A 20,444-nucleotide genomic window follows, 5' to 3' on the forward strand; every position below is an offset into this window, starting at 1 on the left:
CTCTCTCTCTCTCTCTCTCTCTCTCTCTCTCTCTCTCTCTCTCTCTCCCCTCTCTCTCCCCTTTTCTCTTTGTCCCCATCTGGTCCTTCCGCTCTCTCTGTCTCTCTAAAACAAAACAAACTAACAAAAACAAACAAACATAAAAAGTCTCTGCGTTAAGGGTAACTGAACTTGATTCTCTTAAACCTAACTGAATTTTTGTCTAAGATGACCAACTTTCTCAAGATATACTAAATAAAATCCAAGGATAAAAATGTGTACGTGATTCTTTAAGATTGAGTGTGTATTATTCAATAGATGTTTAAAACCCATTTTCTAAAAGTATGAAAAGTATTTAAACCAATTACAGTAAATATTCATTTCATCTTACAAAATATTCAATATAGCCAAAAATAAACTTCTGTAATTATGATGAAATATTTGTAATTGGAAACCATTCTTTGAGGGAGAATGGAAGCAAAATATTTTGAAGACTGCTGTATGGTCTTCAAGTGAAAAATCATTAAGGCAGGAAAAGGGTACAAAGGTGAACTTTGTAGTCACAATTACCTATGGGGGGTTTCTGGTAACAGAGGAAGTTCTATTCTGATACACCAAACATTTAAAAGTACCACAACATTTAAGCGCAAACCAAATTGCTGTATCTGTACCTCCTCCTGCAGGTGCACACCCTTCAGGTAGTTGATTAAGTAGAATACGTCTTGAGCTTCTATGAATGGCAGATCTGTGTCTTTTACAAGAAGATAATGTAAATCAGACTCTAGTGTTTTTAAATAATTCTTTCTAAATTGGAGTATATCAACTTTGAAAGGTTTGTGGGAAATAAAGTTTCATCCAATGTTTTCATAAGAAAGAGTAATAATTTTCTGGAAAGTGAGTGCATTATTTTCAGGCTGAAAACAAGTAAACAAACAAAATTCTGGATCAGAAATAGGGTAAGGGGACGTCTGGATGGCTCAGTCGGTTGAGCATCTGGTGTCGGCTCAGGTCATGATCTCTTGGTTTGTGAGTTCAAGCCCTGCATCGGGCTCTGTGCTGGAGCCTGGTTTGGATTCTGTCTCCCTTTCTCTCTACCCTCTCCTCATGCACTCTGTTTCTCTCTCTTTCAAAAATAAATAAATATTTTAAAAACCTTTTTAATCAAAAATAGTGTTTTTCACTGCTTCATGCAAAGTACCTCCCTCCCTTCTCCCTCCTGTCTGCTTTCTTCTTTGTCTCCTCCTCCCACCCTTCTCCTCCTTCTTGTTATTGCCTTCTTCTTCCTCTTCTCCTCTCTCTCTCTATCTCTTCTTTCTCTCTCCTATGGTTGTGTCTGAAAACAACCAATGATGCTGGTTATCTCTCTATAGTTTTGCATTCTGAGAATTTTTCCCTTCATTCTGTCATCAGCTAGACCCCCAAACCTGACCTTTACTGCTCACCCACCCACTGAAATTTGTCTCACATTTGTCCGTAAGCTCTTCTTTCTAGCTCATCTTTTAACTAAGGTCAAGAAACCTATGGACATAACATCCCGTGGTGGAAATCAAAACTACCCCTCAATCAATGGTAGTGCCTGGGGGAAGAGCTGTGGTGGTTCAGACCACACAGACAAGTTTGAGCTAAACCCTTGCCTGATGCCTATGCAGATGGATCATAGAGTGACCTCTGGAATGACTGGCAATTACCTTTACCTCATGATAATATTAACATCTATGCCCTAGTTGTAGCACAAGTCTCATACAAGGCAAATGTTTCCTTAAGGCACCTGCATGACCAAATGCCCAGCTCTACGTAGGATGACAAGGCTTCCTGACAAATATTCATCCTGTCCCTAAATAAAAGGAATCTATTTGCCTTTTCTTGGGAGTCATGGCTTTGGAAGTTATTCCCCATGATTTCCTTATTTGCTGCAAATAAAGTTTCCTTTGTGCAGCAGCTCACCTGGTGTAGTTTCTATCAGTGACTCACCAAAGAGCAAACTCACGTTGGTTTGATTGCAATTCTCCGACCGCCCGCCTGCAATATATATGAGGTCTGTCTAGGAATTTCATTCAAGTGTCACAGTATTGCCGAAAATCAGATATCCAGTAACAAGTGTTGAGGCACACAAACAGAGGGCAAAGGGGTCTTTCAATAGCAACTTGTTAGTAACCACTCAGGAAGCTACTGGACTTCCAGCTTGCAACCTGTAGTGAGCTTTTTAAAGAACTTTCAAAAGACGAAATGCCTGTAAGGGTTGAATAGAACAGCAACAACAACAAAAATGCCAATTTTGAATCATGGACGTCTGAACAAATAATAAAAAATTGTTGTTTTAAAGCTAAAATTGGGAAGCGCTTCTGTGACCAATATCCTCTGGCATAAAAATGGAATGAACATTTTTTTTTAATTGGAAACAATTGCAAAATCATCTGGAGGTGACTGAAAGAAGAGTGGAAATATTAGTAACTCTTCTATTGAAGAAGTAAACCCATATGTGATTAAGGCATGGCTGTTTTAGAAAATCAATGCTCAATAACAAAGTGTGGCAATTATGTACACACACATATGTGTGTGTGTGTGTGTGTGTGTGTGTGTGTGTGTACATATATATATGCCAAACTTTGTTATTGAGCATTGATTTTATATACATATATATAGGCATAATATATATAATAGGCATATATGTGTGTGTGTGTGTGTGTGTGTGTGTGTGTGTATAGGCATAAATATTTTTTGGTTTGGTTTAGTTTGCTTGCTATGAATGTTTCTACTTCTTAAAGCATTTTGATAGTTCATCATATTCCTTCCTTTCTCTTGGGAAATGTATAATTAAATACATATTACCAGTCATCTTCTTCTGCTACACTTCATGTTCATAAACATAAATTTTTGTGTGAAATTACAAGTTTTGTTGAAACACAGTCAGCATGAATAACCCAATACAAGAGATCAAAACTGGCATTTTTGCTTTGAGAAAAGTCATCATCTTAAATCAAGTCAAAGACATGATGGCCTGGAGTTGCCAGCTGACTTACCTGCCATTTTTGTGGGGTTTTTTTTTTTTGTATCATGTCGTGTACATAAAATATGACTTTCTAGACATAATATCAAATTCAAAATAAAATTTCACTGTCACTTATTGTCAATCAAAAGCAAATTTCCTATTCAAGGTAAAAAGAAGAAAAGTGTAGAGCTTAGACAAATCCACAAAAAAGCTTTCTTAGCATGCTTAAATATTTGATTAATAAATGTACCCATGCGGCATTTTGGGTGTCAAAGAGAAAAATGAATCTATATAGCAGTACTTGTTCGCCAAATGTGGACTCTAATGCAATCATGCTTTGGGGTGTTTAGGAAAAGATTGTGAAATATAATAAATGGCATGGCAGGCAAATTATTGCTTTTTGTATTAGTACTGCAGGGGGAAAAAAATCAGCCACTAAAATACTCTCTTACTCTGGCAGTGTGGTATCATCAAATAGTTAACTGCAATGTTAATGCAAAATGTCAGCGTAAATTGTCAAGGTTGTAAGGTAGTATATTAATGCTACATAAAAAGCTTGTATTATGTAGCATACAATACTATACTGTCAATTCAAAGGCTTATTCTAAAGGAAGATAATTCTGAATTATATTTTTGTCTCTATGCTATGACAGCCTAAACTGAATATGTTCTTTGCTTTTCATTCTAAAAATGAAACTTATGTCAGTTCATCCGAAGGGGAAAGAATGGAAATGGAAAGCATCACAGGGAATTTAGGACTATATTATAGTCTAAATTAAATATCCATTTTGCCTCTAATGTGAGCCATGGTTTCCTCGCTGCACTGAAGTGGAATTCAGCTAAAGCAGAAGCTAATTTCCCTTCTCTGTTCCTGGAACGCCAAAGGCAGAACATTCAGCACCGCGTCAGGCAATACTCCCATAAAGCTAATAGATTTAGCAGAATTGAAAAGTAATGTGACCTCTGGAATTGAAAAGCTTGCTGGCAAGGTAGAAATATCATAACCCTGGGATTTCCTAGTGTTGGTTCTACAGCCAACTCATAGGAGTTTGGAGTTGGAAAGGACCACCTGGAGAGACACGGGCTTTTCAGAGTAAGAATCCAAGACTCATAAACTTTATCACTTGGTTGGGTTCACAGAGTGGTCTGTGGGATGACAGATGACCTGGGCAAGGGAAGCCAGCTATAGTAGTGGTGACTATAGGAGATTCCAGAGTAAATGGGGAAGAAATGTTGTATCTGATAATTTTCATGTATGTTTATAGCATTCCCCTCTTTGTCTGTCCCTCTCTCTTAGGAAATGTGTAATTAAATACAGTGCTACTGCTGATCTGCTACTCTTTTTCTGTGTTCATAAGTGTACATTTGTGTTTAAAATGTAAACATTTGTTGAATTACAAAGTCACCATGAATAATCTCAAAGTTGACATTTTTGCTTTGAGAGGATCATTATCTTAAGCCAACTAGACTATTTTGGGAAGGTCACAGGTGAAGTCACAGGGAAGGGGGGGACAGAACTGCCAGTCACGGTATAAGGAAAATCAGGTCACCACATTTGATAACCACAGACTATTAAGAACAAATATGGAAAGATGGCCCATTTCTAGCTTTCCAAATTAGGAAATGAGTTTAATAATTCCTATTAAATGAATTAGTTATGAATGTGCATATGCATATATTATTGTTGCTATAATATTCATATTTGACCATGAAGACTGACGGATTCTAGCTTGATGTGTCTGCGTGAGTCAGCATATGCAGGAAGAAACAGAAGATTAACTGTAGCAAAATAGTTGTAAACACATTGGAGAAGCTAGATTATAACACACCAAACCAAAAATACAACCCCAGTCAATATTTCAGCTAACAAACTAGTCAACATTTTAGCTAACAAACTGGTAGCCTAGAAGAAAATCTTCTCTTAGACATTCTCTTCTTAAAAAAAAAAAATAATAATAATACAGGGCGCCTGGGTGGCGCAGTCGGTTAAGCGTCCGACTTCAACCAGGTCACGATCTCGCGGTCCATGAGTTCGAGCCCCGCGTCAGGTTCTGGGCTGATGGCTCAGAGCCTGGAGCCTGTTTCCGATTCTGGGTCTCCCTCTGTCTCTGCCCCTCCCTCGTTCATGCTCTGTCCCTCTCTGTCCCCAAAATAAATAAACATTGAAAAAAAATTAAAAAAATAATAATAATGTTTATTTATTTTTGAGAGAGAAAGAGAGATAGAGCATGAGCAGGGAAGGGGCAGAGAGAGAGGGAGACACAGAGTCCAAAGCAGGCTCCAGGCTCTGAGCTGTCAGCACAGAGCTCGACGTGGGGCTGGAACTCATGAGCTATGAGATCATGAACTCAGCTGAAGTCAGATGCTTAACCCACTGAGCCACCCAGGCACCCAACACATTCCCTTCTTAACATAACACTAGGAGATGTCATTTTCCCCAGCTGTTTAGAGACAGCAGCATCCAGTTATAAAGTGTTTCCCTTAATCTGATTCAGTAGTTTAGTGAGCTCCAAGTTAGTGTTGTTTTAATCATACACCCAGATTATTTAGACATTGAGTACATAACTAAATTGCAATTACAGAAACCATGCTTTGTTTTGCAAGCCAACATTTCAGATTTTGTTGGTCAATAATTTAGAGATTGATTCTCTAAATTTGCTTCCCTAATAATCACTGTTACATGACAAATTGTTTTGATTGAAAAGCTTTTATGCTATCCATACAGGAAGTACAATTTTTGACTATGCTTATGACATTTCTTGTGATAAATATCTGACTATAGAGTAGTTAATTATTATGAGGTTCCGATGGGTAAATATAATTATAAGCACATATATATTCTAATCATTTATAGAAGAAATGGATATTAATAATAAAATAATTATAAGGAGCTACATGGAAATATTAACATAATAATTAGAATAGGGAGATTAGACACCATTCAAACTATTAATGATCATTCTCTGATTTGTTTTATTTATGTTTCAAATATATTACCAATGGTGTCTTAATCAGGATACTTTAAATGTTAGTAGTTCAATGTTGGAACACAAAAGCACACACACATATGTATATTTACATGCACATAAACCTAAATGTATTTTTCTCTAAAGATAGAACCAAAAGATTACGCAACCTGAATTAAAATTTATGTTTTATTTGCATACTGTCATAGATGCTATTCCTTAAAAAGGAATTTGGGACCAAGAGTTTTTGTCTTAAAAGTAATAGAATTAAAGTGGAGAAGTTCATGGGCTATAGTTTTAGGGGTGGACAACTTTTTCTTTCTTCCCTTCTAGGTTTTTTGGCTGGTCTAATAATTAAAGTGCCATAAGATAGAGTAACAACAACAACAAAAAAGCAAATTTAATTCGTACATATGGAAAGTCATAGGAATATGAGGCTCACAGAAGTAACCAAAGCAGGCAGCTTTTATACATTTTAAACGAAGAAACAATAGATCTGTGAAGAATTGACAAGACAAAGAAGTTTGAGCTCTCAGGCTAGTAAATTAGTAAAGAAGTAAGGAGATTTGTTTATACAAACTTCTCAGCCTTGGATTTTCTATCTTTGGTGATAAGGATATAGCCTTCCCTCCGGATACCTGGAGGGTAACTTTTATCACCTGGAGATTTATTTCCCGTTATCGGAGGGCGGGGACAGGGGGCTCAAAAGATGGTGAGAGTGTTTTTCTTGCATAGCCTATTTTTTATGTAATTTTAATTCAGAATGAATGATATGCCAAAGTGCCATATTTTGGGGGGCTTGCCCTGAACCCCATCACAGTGTAACTTACAGGGGTCAGGAGGGATGCAGTTTACTATCCTTGATTGTAGAAAACTGGCAAGACCATTAAACAAAAAATTAAAACATTCTTCAAAAAGCTGCAATACATGGCAAAGCCATCCAAAGACTGTGCTTACTTTATGCTCCATTAGGTATGTGGGTTTATATGGCTGTCTATTACATTATTGAGACCAGGTCTAATAGCAGCTGCCATTTACGGTACCTGGGAGATACCGAGCAGTTTATTAAAGTGCTTATTTTCGCTAATAGGAAATCTGATCACTAGTTCTTTTTCTAGTATTACTAGGAAAGCAAAAATGCATTTTCTCTAGATTAGATTTGGGGGTAATTTATCTTTGTAGTAAATGTAGATTTACCCTTATTGTTTTAATATATCAAAAGAGTAGGCTTTTAAAAAGTTGTTTAATAGAAAGGAACCTACAGAAAAGTACAAAGAGGAACGTGTGTCCTACGAGAGATAATTTCTCAGGAAACTCAATTAGCATCATGGACCCACCCCCATCTACACCGTCAGATCTCTTATTTACTTGTCTTTTTCATTCCTTGTAAGCAAAAACATTGAAATTGGAAAATACATGTGTGTACAGAAATCTATATTTCTATACCAAGTGTCTTCTGTATGTCTTGTTTTTATCAAGTGTAACACCACTCAGGGGAAGACCAACTTTATTTTTCTTGGCTAATGGAGAGAAGCAGTGACGGAACAAAACAAATCAGTAGGACTTTCTTTTTGAATACTTTTGGAATCAAAAACTCTGAGATACTAAATATACTTCCAATTAAGCCATGATATTCCAGAATGTCAGACCATTCCATAAATTACCGTTATTGTAACCAAGACATAGGGTGCGAGAAGTCCCGGCTTCAGGGATCCCAAACAGACCGGGTTCGGATATTCACCACTGACAAACCCCAGAGGCAGAGAGACAAGCAGTGGTGAAACAAGAAAGGGATTTATTTCAGGGAGGTGGACACCGGGAAGACCATGGACTGATGCTCAGAGTTCTAAAAATACCCCCAGGTTTATATAAGGAAAATGTGGGACAAAGTCGGGAGATACACACAGGTGGGCAGTGAAGGTCAGATTGATCACTGGCTTGGGGTCAATCACTTGCTGGCCTCAGGGCAGTTGTTATTGCTGGAGGGGGTAGTTTGGGTTCCCATCTGGGGACGCATTGCCTGCAGGGTCTTTGGCCTGAGTTATAGGGATAAGCTGAAAGGAAGAGTTTAATCAAAGAGTAGAAACTGAAGTATAAATGGAAGTTAAGTGTTCTTTCACGATCTAAATTGGAATAGCATATTCCTTCAAATGAGTCTCCATAATGCAGGAGATTATATATAACCATCAACATCTATTGGTTCTAACACTAACAAAATAATGATTGGTGATGTTTGCTATTATTTATTGCAATTTTTTTTTTTTTTTTTTTTTTTTGAGAGAGAGAGGCGGAGAGAGAGGAAGAGAGAGAATTCTTTTTTTTTTTTTTTGGAAGAGAGAGAATTCTAAGCAGAGCCCAACATGGGGCTTGAACTCCCAAAGGTGAGATCATGACCTAAGCCAAAACCAAGAATCTGATGCTCAACTGACTGAGCCACCCAGGCGCCCCTATGCTTTTTATATGCAAAGCTTTGTGTCAAGGGCCTTAGGTAGAGTCTATTGTTTTCTCAGAGGGCAATCCTGTGGAGTGTATTATGGTCAAGGCCAACTCCAGTTTCATTCTTCTGTTGATTTCTCAAACTCTTTTTCCTTAACATTTTAACTATCTAATTTTTCCGCCCTGCAAGTGTTCAAAAATCAATTTTTTTTTGCTTTCATTGCCCTAAAACATGATTTACAAAGACAACTGCTTTCAATCTGCTTGTCAGCCTATTTTGAGGATAATAATGAAGTTACCTTAGTGGTACATTACAGCAACATGGGTCCACGTAATTTAAAATATTCCCGCTTTTAAAATCCTTGTCCCTTCCTGCTTAAGCATGTTCTACGGCCCCTCCCCACCGTGCTGCTCTTCTCCTGGCTGTCTTGCCTCTTTGCATCTGTTATCCCTGATCTTCTCATTTCTGACTCAACTCGTATCTTTGGTCTTGATGTGTGTCCAGAAATTCAGAAGTCCTTGAAATTTTTGTGCAGAACAATTCAGCTCTCTATCTACAATAATAATTTACAGATACATGTCCTGATGAACTGCTGTATTGTAAATTAGCTTAAAAAAATAACACAAAGCTAGGGGTGCCTGAGTGGCTCAGTGGGTTGAATGCCTGACGTCAGCTCAGGTTATGATCTCGCGGTCCGTGAGTTCGAGCCCCATGTTGGGCTCTGTGCTGACAGCTCAGAACTTGGAGCTTGCTTCGGATTCTGTGTCTCCTTCTCTTTCCGCCCCTCTCCTGCTCATCTGTGTCTCTCTCTTACTTTCTCCCTCCCCTGCTCACATGCAGCCTCTCTCTCTCTCTCTCAAACTTAAATAAACATTAAAAAGAACTTTTTAAAAATAATAATAATAAAAAATAACATAAAGCCAGAGTGCGTGGGTGACTCAGTCGGTTAAGCCATCGGATTCTTGATTTCAGTTCAGGTCATGATCTCAGGGTTCAGGTCATGATCTCAAGGCCTACGTCATGCCTTGCTCTGAGAGCAGGGAGCCTTCTTGGGATTCTCTCTCTCTCTCTCTCTGCCTCTTTCCCCAACTGTCTCTCTTTCTCTCTCATTCTAAATAAATAAATAAATAAATAAGATAAATAAAATAACAAAAGTTTTCACTGCTACACTTAGAAAAATAAATGTATTTATTCTGAGTCTAGCATTCGGTGATACGATGGGCTTGACCTGCATCCCTGGTGAAATAACTCCATTTCTACACAAGTAGCCTAACTTAGTTGGTCCCTGTTCCTGGCAACTCAAACAATCTGCAAGAAATGTGGCTCCAAGGGAGAGTGATCGGATTAGCTGTTCCAGAATCACGCACCTTCACACACCTTCCAGAGTGGGCTTTCTGAATGCCACTCAGCAGTATCTGGGATAGTGACGTAGACTTGGGCAGAGTTCCTAAGGGTGTCAAAAGTAGCTCTCTTCCCCTGTTAGGAGCTCTGTGATTATTCAATTGCTAGGTCTGCACCCAGAGGTCAGACTTGTGAACTGTGTGGTCACCTAGCCTAGAGAGTGACTTAGACTTCAAACCATGAGCCTGTGGTACAGTGAAGCTACAGCGTCCCTGGGAAGGGAACTTTTCTCATTTACATAGTCACCTCTATAGCTTATCTGTGGCCCCGAATGTTTTGCCTGTTATGTACCCATATGTGCTATCTGGTGTAACTTGTCTCTTGTGCTTATTTACTTTTAATTGAGGGATGGCACTGGAAATATTTATTTTTTTCATGTTTATTTATTTGTTTCGAGAGAGACTGTGTGTGTGAGCAGGGGATGGGCAGAGAGAGAGAGGGAGAGCCCAAGCAGGCTCTCCACTGTCAGAGAAGAGCCTGACCCCGGGCTTGAACACACAAATCATGAGATCATGACGTGAGCTGAAATCAAGAGTCGTACGCTTAACGGACTAAGCCACCCAGACGCCCCAATACTGGAAATATTTCTTATACTCCTATGGGTTTCCCATATTTTCAAATACCTGCTATACAATAGACACTGAAGATGATAAAATTACATATAATAACTAAAAGGATGAACTTCTTACCTCATAAGTCTCCTCCAACACCTCCTGCATCCCACATATTTTTGGAAGTTCCCGGTAAGTGTGCCACAGATGCCCATCAAAAAGCCCACTAGATGCTGTGGTTGTTGGGTTGAAAGCCACTCTTTGGGAAAAACCTTTTCCCAGAAGCATTACGGCATCTTACATTTTGCTGTTCCACCACTATTCCTGGGTAATTAGCAAGCTTTTACTTTCATGTCCCAAGATCACACATCAGCATGTTCTCACACTAAATTCTCCATAAAATGCTGTGCTTTTTTAAATTAAATTCTGAGACATGATCGGGAGATATGCTCAGATGATAAAACCACACTTGGAAAATATGGTTCTCTCTAAAAATTCTATCCATGAGAGATGAAATAAATGTTTCCCATGGCAATTTCCTGCCGCAAGTACGATGATACAGAACACTGGTCCTCAGCCCTCACTGCCCATGAAAATCATCTGGGAGCTTTGAAAACTCCTGATCTCAGACCTCATCCCAATTAAATCGGATGCTCTGGGGGACAGGGAGGCAGAGCAAGGGCACCAGGACATTGTCAAGCTTCCAGTTTGTCAGGTGATTCCAAGGTGCAGCTAAGGTTAAGAATCACTGATGAATGTGCCATTTTATTTGTGACACAATTAAATACATGACACGTACCCGAACATGAGAGTGGAAAGAGCATATATTACACTTCTGGTATAATTGCTGAAAAAAATTTGACTTTAATTAAGGAATCATTAAATTTGACCCTCAGAGCCTCTGAAAAATTCAACTTAAAGAAACCTGGCTTAGCCATTTATTCACTCTCGTTTAATTAGATCCTATTCTTAAACAAATGCATGATATAGGTACAGCACATATTTTTATGAGAAAAAGATCTTTGCTCTTAACAGAGCTCAGTGTCCTGCCGATTTTTTCTCACTTCATGTCATAATCTTCTGTGACATCACAATTAATTCCTGTGGAGATGATTATGGAGACATAGAGAGGATTATGATTTCAGGAAAGTGATAAACAGCAGGCACAGAATAAGGCCTTCTTTTACTTCTCAAGGATTACCAGCTTGGTAACAGCAAAAGCCAAGAGGGGGGAGAAAAAGGTTCGTACAGAATATTATAAAATAGCATAAAACTATAGATTTGTCTCTTCTGTGAAAGCCAATTAACTCTTTAAACAGTTTTTTGTTGATTGCATCAGCTTAATTACTTACTTAAACAGGGCATGTTTTGTCAGGTCAATCACATATTTTATTAGTATTGCTTTAAATTAAGATTCCAAATGTACCTTGCGGTTTAGATTTATCAGTATCATTATTGTGGATATTGGCTACCTGTGAATGTTTACCTTTGCAAGCACCTCTGACTTTAGGACTTTAGAACAGCGATAAAATAAATTTGGCCTTCACAGAATATACTCATTTCCACTAAAGTTATGAAGACTTGAGTGATGAAGCAAGTGATTTTTTTTTTTTGTCATTTTCATAAGCCCTGAAAACTTCTGAATGAAGATTCTCCCAGGGCCTTTAATTCCACGGAATGATATTCAAAGCATTATGTGCAAAGGATCTGCACCTGTACTTGTACTTAAACATTCATGCTATGACTTGACCCACAAATTTCTTCCGATATTATTCTCCATTTTCAAGTATATAAAGTGAGTACCCTGAGTGAGTGGGGTGTGGCTCACAGTCTTATACCAAAAATGGCAGAAATAGGAAAAGCAGTGGTGAGGATCAAGGTTGACTGTCAAACAAATACCATTCCCACCTGACTTTGCCACCCACCGAGTGTTTGCCAATAAGGAGGTTTTGGTAGCTACCATTTTTCAGAATTTTTACTTGTCTAGACTTTCATAGAAGATCCAACTAAATAGATAAGGAGACATAATTTACCAGCTCTGCCCAGCAGGAATTTAAATAAAAATCATGTTTTAAGCTCATAGAGGTTTTTGTTTTGTTCTGTTCTGCTTTTCAAAATTTCTCCCGGCAAGCATAAGTGTTACTTAATAGTTTTACAAATTATACTCAGGCTTGAAGGATCCAAAACTGTCTACTTTGTCTGTGAGAAACTCTGAGTTATTACTCCTAGAAAGCGCAAATGCTATAATCAATAAATGGTTAATTCTTTTCACAATTTTGGCATTGTTCTTTAGAAAATAAAAACAAAATGGAAAGTTTAAAAACAACTTTAAGAACCTGTAAAATGGCATTTTGTGAGGCTATCTTTTTGAATAGGAAGAACTTTCTTCATAATTACCCAAACACAATTTTCACTCTGAAAGCTTTTTAGCTTTGAAAATTTCCTAAATTATAATTAATTGATTTAAATCTTGCCTTGATGAAAGAATCCAAGCAGATAAGATTAATTTCTTAGTCTCTAACTATCTAACTTACCCAAGAGGCTATTCCAAAATGCTCAGCACTCAGACCCCCATCGATTATAATTTATATAAATGATCTGTTTCTCTGCAAAAGTACTGAGAAAGTACAATAGATACACAAATCAGTGGGCTAGTGGGAACATACAGACTCCACGTGGGCTATTATGAAAGCTGATTTAATTATTTCTTTTCAAAGTTTAATATGCAAAAAGTTAACTTCTAGAAATATTCAGACCATTGCCAGATGGCTATGAAAATTGTTTTTCATTAAATTGGACTGTTCAAATTTTCCAGGCCCATGAATCCAAAGACAGTTTAATCATAGTCAAGAGGGAATTGTAACTCTGGAAAACTAAGCAGAACCCTCCAGCCAGGGCTATAATGATAATTATAATGAAATAAGACCACATGATTGGGAATCGGCCTACAGGAAGGTAATTCTAGCCATCCAGAGTCTGACACGAGAGGTTTATCAAAGGCAAGGCTTGAGAAAAATTCCTAGATAGTCCACTGTAAAAGCAGGAAGAATCTACTCTCCTTAGGAGGGAAGTACACAGTGTCATGCTTGGGTTGTGCATGCCATTGAGTTGGGATTATGGCTTCTCATTTAATATTCATTTACCCAATCAAAGGAACATTTATCAAATGCCTCATTCACTACACAAAGTGTAAATACAAAGTAATGTGACTGATGTTGAAAATAATCTGCTGGATGAGTGATGTTTTCACCTGTGTTCTCATACAGAGTTTTCTGGGAGGTTCTCCAATTATCAGATCATTGGGGAAATCCCTCTTTTTGCAAAGCATCTTCAGAATCAGTTCCTAAACAATGTAAGATAATGTATTATTATTTCAGATGCAGACATCTCAAAAACATTGTGACTAAAGTTTGTGGTTCGATGAGCTCTGAGAATTTATGATTAGCTTGCTGTAATGGGGATATGTGATGGCATTGCTTGGGGTTTATCATGGCATTCGTGTTTGTACAAAAATTAGGGATCCGGGGCATCTGGCTGGCTCAGTCAGTTGAGTGTCCCACTCTTGATTTCAGCTCAGCTCATGATCTCACAGTTTTGAGATCAAGCGCTGCATTGCAATCTGCACTGAGTGTGGAGCCTTCTTTGGGATTCTCTTTCTTCTTCTGCCCCTCCCCCACTTATTCTAAATAACTAACTAAATAAATAAATAAACAAATAAATAAACATTAAAAAAAAAAAAGATTTTCTCTGGGTACCTGGGTGGCTCAGTCAGTTATATGTCTGACTTCAGCTCAGGTCATGATCTCATAGTTCATGAGTTCGTGCCCTGCCTGGGGCTCTGTGCTGACAGAGTAGATCCTGCTTTGGATCCTCTGCCTCCCTCTCTCTCACCCCTCCCCAGCTTGCTCTCTCACTCAAAAATAAATAAACATTAACAAAATAAAATAAAATAAATTTTAAAAAGATTTTCTCTCTTCCCCTCATCCTCTGCCCTTTCCCTGCTCACACTCTGGCAGTATTTTACAAAAAAAAAAAAAGGATCTATTTTCACACACACACACACACACACACACACACACAAAGTTCTACACTAAGAAAGGTCTTCTTTCTTTGCCACCAAGAAAAGATTTAAACAGATCTGATGCCTTCCCAACATTTACAACTATTAATCCCGCAGATAGCCTAGAGTGAACTAAATATCTTTGGTTATAAATATAGAGTTAATATAGAGTCCGTTTAATAACTTCCCAGATAATTTCAGAGTTTGGCAGACATTGGAGAGATACACGGCTTTCCACAAACAATTAAGAGTGAATACTTGCAGCCAATGCATTGAATGGCTGCAGAGGGAGACAGGGCTCTGAAGCAAAAGGGGTACATCTTACCTCAGGAATACTGTGACATGTACAAAGACACTTTCAGATTGTAACACAAGTATTCTCTTAGGTCTGCCGGTTAAAAGTTGTACCTGATCCTGGTACAAAAGAATTTGAGTCTAACAGAAACTGCTATCTTTCAACAGTCCTACATATAAATATGGGACCATAATTCCCATTTAAAAATGATTCAGGGGCACCTGGGTTGCTCTGTCAGTTAATCGTCTGACTTGGGCTCAGGTCATGATCTTGTGGTTCCTGAATTTGAGCCCCCGCATCAGGCTCCCTGCTGACAGCTCAGAGCCTGAAGCCTGCTTCAGATTCTCTGTCTCCCCTCTCCCTCTACCCCTCCTCCGTTCACAATCTCTTCTCTCTCTTTCAAAAACAAGCATTAAAAAAATTACCATGTGATTCAGTCATTCCCAATACATGACTCTGTGGCAGCCATAAACATCTTCAATCATTATTATAAATATGCCACAAATAGGAGTAGCCACTGTGTTCTCAAGTCATGTTTCTGGGCGTTGAGTTGTGGATAGCCTGGCAAACTTCCGGCTTATAAACATCTGACTAAAGGAGACCTGTTTCCACTAGCAGCTGGACTTTAATGTCCAGAAGCTTCGATTCAAAGGGATTAACTCGCCCCGATGACAATGTGATGACTCCATGCATATGTTTCCATTTGTTCTTTTCTGAAAGAGATTGAAACATACACTTCATTTTCAAATGTAAATACACTCAATGATTAAATGTCCCATTAGAATTTGTCAGAGAAAAAGATAGGGAAAAATTTTCCTTGTGGTGATTTTGTACTTAGAATTGAGTGAGGTCTTGCTTTAACCAAAAACAATTGCTCCCTTTTCTAAATTTCATTGGGTAAAGCCCACAAACGGTTTAATTCACTAGTAAGACTTTTTAAAACTATTCTTGCATATGCAAAACACGAGTAAGCAGATGGATTTCATAGCAAGTTACACTATTCTTTGGATGCTTTTCTATTCCCTCAGAGAGACATAGTAGCTACATGTTCTATATGTGAAGAATACTTTATTCCCACAAAAATAACAACAATGAGGGTGACTGGGTGGCTCAGCTGGTTAAGCAACCGACTCTTGATTTTGGCTCAGGTCATAATCTCGTGGTTCATGAGTTCTAGCCCCAAGCCAGGCTCTGTGCTGACAGTGTGGAGCCTGCTTGGATTCTTTCTCTCTCTCCCTCTCTCCCTGCCCCTCCCCACCCACGTTCTCTCTCACTCTCCAAAATAAACAGCCATTAAAAAAACCAAAAATAACAACGATGAAGATAGTTAAGATTTATTGAGCATTTCCTAATGTCAGCTTAATTGCATTATAGATATTATTTCATTTAATTCTGACAACCACATGGTGAGGTTGACATACTCATTCTTTCCATTCATTCAGAGATGTGAAGCTTATAAGAGATTAAGTGACTTGCCCAAGGACACTGGAATTAAAGTCAGAGCCTTTAAATTCTACGTGCTACTTCTTTAAACTTTGCAACAAATATCAACTTGCATTTTAGCTAGTTTCTCTCCCATTTCTCTAGTAAGATTAGACTGTCAACTCTCACGGGGGAAGATTTTATATTGTGCTTCTTGGCATTCGTAGAACTCTAACAGCTCCTGGCTCTAGTGCTCAATGAATGAATAAAGAAATGATGAATGCATGAATGAATGAAGACTTAAAAATAATTAAATCACCTTTCAACCAAGGCAAAATTTACTGTTACTTTCACTTTTTCGTATAGATTTTTTTTAATGCTTTAAATCTTTGCAGGAAAACACAGAAGGCTCATATTTTTGTTTTGAAAATACTTGAATGGTCTCAAAGGCACAGAGCTAAATGTTATCACTTGATTTGAGGATGATTTGTTTTCATTTGTGATTATTTGGCGTCCTTCCTCAGAGACAATTCACAATAACCCTGGCTTCAATAAGCACTAAGGAGGGACTTCTTGTAGTTTGTCTAAATGGTGGGGGTCATTAATATGTTTGTTGACCTGTACGGGAGCTAAAATTTTCTAGTAACATCTAGTTTAAACCAATTTTCTCAGCACAAAGAGTGGGTACATTCATGGCTAAACACCACATCAGGTCTTTGCCCTGTTAGTAATGACACAGATCCCATGGATTCCTGCATCCATGGTCCAGCTGATAGAAAACTCTGATCCACACTGTGCAATCATGGACATTTGTTCCCAGAAATGATGAAAATGATTTGATCATGAGTAGTTCTCAAATGCTTTAAAAAATTCTTACCTTTTTCTTAGGACCATTAGGATTAGTGACCTTTAGATGATTTAATATTTGCAAAATACCCGAAGCTCCCTGAAGTACTATGTAAATATGAAAATCGCCCACAAGGAAGTCAATATATGTAAATAACCCATTAAAAAAAAGATAGCTTGAATTAGGCACAAGAGAGGCTGTCCATTTACCTCATTTGAATAGAAATTGCAAACACTAATCCTAGACAGGATTTTTAAGTTTCAGTTATTTTTAAATAATCACTTAAAAAATGTCTTTTTTTTAAGTGTTTTTGAAGAGTTGATGATTAAAATCTACACACAGGAAAAACTGAATCTGCTGTGAGATTAAAATCCAAAGGCTTTCTTTCTCATGAAATGATGCATGCCTTAAACTGATGTAGCACATCACTCAACAGGGGAGGGGACACGGCAGCCACCAAATATCAGCCTTGGTGGTGACGGTTTACTTGGTTTATCCCTAAGGTTGTCAATTGCCCTACACCTCTCAGTGTTCAGACTCATTTGTGAGTTACAGTGATGGGAAATACTTGTCACAGCCCAGGAACTGCTTCTTGAAGTCACGCGGAAAGACATAATCAGCTAGAACCGGCACTCAAAAGTTTGGATGCTTATCTGCACTCCGCTCAGAAACAATCTGAGTCGTTTTTGATACAATATTCTGACACTTCCCATTTAGATCTTGTTTGAAAGAGCAAGGGCAGAGGCAATCAAAAGTAAAATAAGAATGTGGGCTGGGAAGAGTAAATATTGAAATTTTATGAGCATAAAAGATTCAAATTAAATTTGTGGCAAAGTTCTGAAGAGTGACTTGATGGAAATTCTGGTTAGCTCTCACTGTAGCAAAACCATTTATCCATTTATCAGGTCGGCCTGCAAGGTGCACGTGTGATAAGGTTGGCGAAGATTCTTGCCGAGTCAGGCTCTCCTGTTTCTCAAGTCTCTAACTAGGTGGATCATCAGAGCTAAAACTCTTTTTCTCTTGTTCATTTGTAAACAAATTCCTGTTTTCACAAGTGAGATTTAAACAGTACAGAACCTACAGAGCAAAGATAAGCAAATTCTCTCCTCTTCCTGACTCATCCTGCCCTCCTCAAACTGCTGATACTCCCTTCCTTGCCTAGAGTGCTCCACTCACTCCTTATAATGAAAATAAAGGCACACCTGGGGTTTGGTAAGGGACATCTCAGGATCCAGGCTTTCCTGAAAGGTACCCTGTGGATATGTGGGAATATTTAAAAGAGGGTTGGTTGTTTCTTCTTCTGCATTCCAGTACCTCATACCAACTAATCTTGATCCTATGGAAAGACCCAGAATTAGGAGGTGAGATCACTCTTTGAAAAGGAAAAATAGTAGGAATCAGATCATCATGTATGCATGGACATATTGCAGAGGCATTTAGTTTAAGCAGTGGTTTGTAAATGTTATGGGAAAGGTTGGGGAAAAATAGCATGTGTTTGTCCCTCAGTGGCTGGAAAAAAAGATATTTAATAAATTAATTAATTGTCCATTTATTTTTGTTGTCACTGTTCTGTTTTTCTCTGCTCACTCCTATAGCTTAGATGCCCAAAGAGTGGCACACAAGCGTTGCTCAGTATCAGTCGTATTAATAGAATCCAACAAATCCATAATAAAGTAACAAAAACTAGCATCTCAATATAAATCTGGAAAAGTAATAAAGGATACAGTTAGAAAAAAAGCAGGGGATTAGTAAGAATAGGTATTCAGCCACATTAATAATCAAAGATATGTGTCTTTTTTATATATATGTAAAGAAAACCTATTTTCTGCCTATCAAAATACCATTGGCAAAAGTACTGATATAATTTTGATGAAAATTAGCAAAATTACTGCTTAAAATGTACTTTCTGGGAAGCAATAATAGTCATATCTAATGCAAAATGTTTAACATAGACATACCTTTGATATAAATTACACTTCTAGGAATTTATGATAAAAATAAGAGGGCATATATACATATTCAAGGATATGATATTTAATATCCTTTAATATTTAAAGGAAATTAATGTACCTATAACCTACATTACTATCACAAGGATTGGAATGTATCTATATGGACATTGCTGTACACAAAACATAAGACATCAATCAATGTCACTAAATGTTAACGATCTATCATTTAATCAAAAAGAGACTTACAAGGAAATAAATGTATTTGTACACATTATCATATAAAAAGGTGCAAGGATTTTCAATACAATCGCAATAGTTTATATTTAAGTGTTTGACTAAAAGGTGACTTCACCTTGATATTTTTACAACCAGTAAATATTTGAGAAGGTTTATATGCTACATTTATGATGTGAGTAACATTTTTATTTTAGAAAAATATATCCTTATAGAAACTTAAGAACTCAAAGTTCAATCAAGTTTACTCCAATCTAAAGAATCTATTAAGAAAAGAAACGCAATGTAAAAACTTACAGAAGGGGCGCCTGGGTGGCGCAGTCGGTTAAGCGTCCGACTTCAGCCAGGTCACGATCTCTCAGTGTGAGTTCGAGCCCCGCGTCAGGCTCTGGGCTGATGGCTCAGAGCCTGGAGCCTGTTTCCGATTCTGTGTCTCCCTCTCTCTCTGCCCCTCCGCCGTTCATGCTCTGTCTCTCTCTGTCCCCAAAATAAATAAACGTTGAAAAAAAAATTAAAAAAAAAAAAACTTACAGAAGAAGATTCGAAGAGTGACACACATGCATTTATTTTTAGTCATCTGAATGTCTGAATTGACTCTGACCGTGCACAGAATTAGCTTTTTTTTTGTTTGCCCCCCAGTAGATGAGTGGATTCATCATGGCAACTTACTCAAATATCTTTATCAATAAGTTTTCTGCTTCTTTTGTTCTGTTTGGAGGTTCCTGCCCAGGATGAGATGGACTGATGAGTCAACCTAAGTGTCCTTTTACACTTGGACCGAATATTATTGGTCTTCTGTGAATTTTGGCAGCCTAAACTAACCAGTACTCTGGATGAACTAAACAAATTGAGTGTGTGATCTATAAAGCTAAGGACACTGGTGGCGCTTTTACCACCAGAAGGCACTGTCAGCCTGAGAGCCCTGCTTCTCACACTGCCAGCAGCTCTTCCTGTAGGCTCTTGCTTCGTGTGGTGTAACTGGGCTATCCTTGCTGTTTCATAATTATCGGGGGACAGGTAGCTTTTAAATCTACACTGTCTGTAGGGTACATGGCATAAAAGTCCTCCTGTGATGACTATTGCCCAGCCCACCCCTCCAGCCTCTTTCCTGAATATATCCTGCTCAGTTATTACAACTAGTTGAATTTTCCTATTTGCCATTTAGATGATTCCTGCAGCCTGTCCTAACCTCTACTTTCTGCTGTGCAACTTTCTCTGCTAGGTCTTTGTGGACTCCTTATGCCAAGCGATGACTGTGGTCTCACAGTTCACTGCACACAACCCTACAGACATATCACATTGGTACATATT

General features: G+C 38.0%; 1 long non-coding RNA gene across 3 annotated transcripts in view; it reads left to right on the forward strand.

Annotated features, from left to right (window-relative positions):
- LOC121032147 (uncharacterized) overlaps positions 1-20,444 on the forward strand; it is a 172,121-nt gene that overhangs the window by 136,396 nt on the left and 15,281 nt on the right. Inside the window, exon 1 of one of the 3 annotated variants that reach the window (XR_005791106.1) lies at positions 11,394-11,564. The exons of the other annotated variants lie outside the window; for them this stretch is intronic. This is a non-coding gene — a long non-coding RNA (uncharacterized LOC121032147). Of the gene's footprint in view, positions 1-11,393; positions 11,565-20,444 lie in introns of those variants that run through there. 3 annotated transcript variants of the gene reach the window in all.

This window comes from Herpailurus yagouaroundi, unplaced genomic scaffold (assembly GCF_014898765.1).
Source record: "Herpailurus yagouaroundi ecotype Mexico unplaced genomic scaffold, PumYag 141, whole genome shotgun sequence".
NCBI classification, from domain to species: domain Eukaryota; kingdom Metazoa; phylum Chordata; class Mammalia; order Carnivora; family Felidae; genus Herpailurus; species Herpailurus yagouaroundi.